At 40.9% G+C, this 3,608-nt stretch overlaps 1 pseudogene; it reads right to left on the bottom strand.

The window, feature by feature from the left end:
- Positions 1-2,714: 2,714 nt before the first annotated feature.
- Positions 2,715-3,347, bottom strand: LOC103123765 (peptidyl-prolyl cis-trans isomerase A-like; annotated as a pseudogene).
- Positions 3,348-3,608: the final 261 nt, after the last annotated feature.

Below are 3,608 nucleotides of genomic sequence, written 5' to 3'. Positions count from 1 at the left end.
TCCAAGGTGCCAGGTTTGATCCCCAGCACCACCATAAGCCAGAGTTGAGTAGTGTTCTGGTAAAAACAAACAAGCAAACAACAACAAAAGGAGTGCCCACAATGAGAGGCTCCATTTCTGTGAGGCTTAATAGACATTAAGGTATCTAGAGCTCTTTGTAGGTTAAAGATGAATGGGAGAAATGCTGATGAAGCTTATATAACTTTCCAAAAATCCAATCATCTCCTCTAACTGCTAACACTGACCATCCAAGGTTCTGGAATTCTGTGCTGGGTTTGGTGGGATGACAGTGCTAGGACAGCCTGTCTGCTGGCTGAAGACAACATCACCATCTCACCTTCTTCCTTCCTGTCACTGCCAGTGCTTTATATGACCTTGAACAAGTCATTCAAGGACCAGTCAAACAGTTTGCATTCTAAGCTTATTGACTAAAATAAATATGTAGGAAAGAAAATGTGCAACAGTATTTACAGAAAATTTTTCTTCTCCTACTCCCTGCCTCCCCCACCCCCCTCCCCGCCCCCTCCCCACCCCCAGTTCTGTAGAGTAACTACAGGCCAAATGCTATGGCAATTCAAAAGGAATGAGAGGAAATTTGCTTTGAAATCAGAGGAGAAACTGACCTGGCTGGTTTGGTAACAGGTCCAAAGAACACAATGTTCTCTGTATGCTGACAGCTGCTGGAATATGTCTGTTTCTCTTGTTGGTCAGGCCCACCCTCTCTGGGCAGTTGACTCATGGCAAGTGGAGACAGTTAATAACATGCATGACAAGGCCACCCATCCTTTGAAAATGAGATGTGAAGAAGGAAGTAAGGGAGAATTTTACATACTGATCAATGATGGGAAGATGTCCATATTAAAAAAGATATGAACATTTATGTACACTCCTAGCAAAATGTAGACATATAAATCAGTAGTTAATTAATATGAGAGGGGGAAAATCAATTGTATGTCTCAAAGTTTTTCAAAACACAAACTGAATCTTTTTAATATATAGGCTGTGTGTTTGATATGCTGACTCAAAAGCCTAGACCAAGTAGATTAGAAGCATCCAATAACAGAGCTATATACAAGATACTGGATACTGTACAGCAAACCATAACAAAAGGACTTTTCAAAGTTAACCTAATTAACAAATAATGTGATGATAACATTAACTATTGATTGTCTTTTTGAACCCTAAGACAGCAGGAACCTCACATCTCCACTATAGAGCCCCTGCTTCCCCCAGTCCTGGAACCCTTGGATAGGGCCCACTTTCCCGTATGCCTCTCCCAATCCATACCAAATAATATTGCATCCTCCGATCACAACCTAACCAACGCAACGATTGCCACCTCAACATGCTTCACCTCAGACTGTGTCCAGAGACTTCAGGTGTGGAATGACAACCCTTCAGCTTCATTACTCGGGTGAGACCTTTCCTTTTATAGTACACTCTAATTTCATCTCAGGTGGTTCACTTTCTAACAAAGTCCCATAACCTAGATATACACCAGTTTCTGTGAGAGAGAGCTTATGTTCACACGTATCCATAAACTACTGCAAAATATATACCTGAAAGCAGAAGTACACTAGAGTTTGCAGTGAGTACCTCCCTAACACTTCCTCTCCACTATTCCAAGCTTTGGGTCCATGATTGCTCAACAATTTGTTTGGCTTTGTATGTTAACTCTCTTTTCAATCACCAGGTTCCAGATGCCACCAGGATGCTGGCCAGGCTTCCCTGGATTGAAGACCCCACCAATGTGTCCTGGAGCTCAGCTTCCCCAGAGACACACCCTACTAGGGAAAGAGAGAGGCAGACTGGCAGTATGGACCAACCAGTCAACGCCCATGTTCAGCGGGGAAGCAATTACAGAAGCCAGACCTTCTACCTTCTGCAACCCTCAATGACCCTGGGTCCATACTCCCAGAGAGATAGAGAATGGGAAAGCTATCAAGGGAGGGGGTGGGTTATGGAGATTGGGTGGTGGGAATTGTGTGGAGTTGTACCCCTCCTACCCTATGGTTTTGTTAATTAATCCTTTCTTAAATAAAAAATAAATAAATAATGAAAACAAACAAACAAAAAAAAGATATGAACAAAGCAAGATTGTAAATCAGTGCATATCATAATATTGCACTTAGAGGCTTTTTTTTTCAAAAAATGAATGACTATGAATATTGGAAGAATATTTAAAACTGGGGATAATAGTAGTGAGACTGATGAAAGCAGAGAATTTCATACTTTATTGTATAATACTTCTGGATTACTTTTCCCCCCCTAAAACAAATATATTATCCCCCCCACCATATTGCTTGATATTTATTACAATTTATTTTTTCTTTTCTTTCTTCCTTCCTTCTTTCCTTCCTTCCTTTCTTTCTTTCTTTCTTTTTTTTTTATAAAGACAGAAGGAGAGAGAAAAATGAAAGAGATCACAGCACTTCCTTCAATGTAGTAGGGGCAAGGCTTGAACCTGAGCCTTGTACATAACAAAGCTATTTCACTGGCCTTACAATATCACTTGAAAAGATTTATTTATTAGAGAAAGAATCATATTGTCACTCTGGCATATCTTGTTGCAAGCATCCAACTCGGGCAAGTCCTGTGTCGTATCCACTGTGCCGTCTCTCAGATCATATACAACAGAATTTTTTTTTTTAAGGGCACACAACTTTTTAATTTCATAATCATAAACTTAACTCTTTCTATACTTGGAAGAGAAGGAAAACATGGAAACTGAAGGACTGTAGCAAGAGCACAGTTACAGGGTGTTTTGAGCAGAGGGGTGGAGGGGTACTCTGCTGAGCTACAGAAGGAATGGTCTGATGGTTAAAATAAAACAACTCAAATTCATTAGATTTGTCCACAGTCAGCAATGGTGATCTTCTTGCTGGTCTTGCCACTCTTGGAGCCAAAACCCTCCATGGCCTGCACAACATTCATGCCCTCCTTCACTTTGTTGAAGACCACATGCTTGTCATCCAACCAGTGGGTCTTAACAGTGTAGATGAAGAACTGGGAAGCGTTTGTGCTGGGTCCAGCATTTGCCATTGACAAGATGCCTGAGCCTGTATGCTTCAGGATGAAATTCTCATCCTCAAATTTCTCCCCGGAGATAGACTTGCCTCCGGTGCCATTATGGCGTGTGAAATCACCACCCTGGCACATAAATCCAGGGATTACTCTTTGAAAGCTGGAACCCTTTTAACCAAACCCTTTCTCTCCAGTGCTCAGACTGTGAAAGTTTTCGGCGGTCTTCAGAACTTTGCAAACAGCTAGAAGGAGATGCGTCCCAGGGGCTCGCGGTTGATGGCGATGTCGAAGAACACGATGGGGTTGACCATGGCTGCAGGACACTAGCGGCAAGTAGGTGGAGGCATCTGCAAGGCCACAATAGAATTATTTTGAAAATATTTATTAAAGTAAATTGACACATAATTGCATAGTAATTATACATATAACACTGAAGAAAAAATTTAAATCTAATTACAGGGTAATTAGACATTCTTCTGTTATATAATATGTAGTCATTATATAAATACTAAGGTATAAATACTGCAGAGTGTCCTCCCTGATCCAATTAATTAATTAATTGATTAGCCTCCAGGTTTATCACG

Source organism: Erinaceus europaeus, chromosome 16, assembly GCF_950295315.1.
Source record: "Erinaceus europaeus chromosome 16, mEriEur2.1, whole genome shotgun sequence".
Taxonomy (NCBI): Eukaryota; Metazoa; Chordata; class Mammalia; order Eulipotyphla; family Erinaceidae; genus Erinaceus; species Erinaceus europaeus.
Note: the sequence above shows the minus strand (reverse complement) of the source record. Positions and strands in the feature narration are given on the sequence as shown.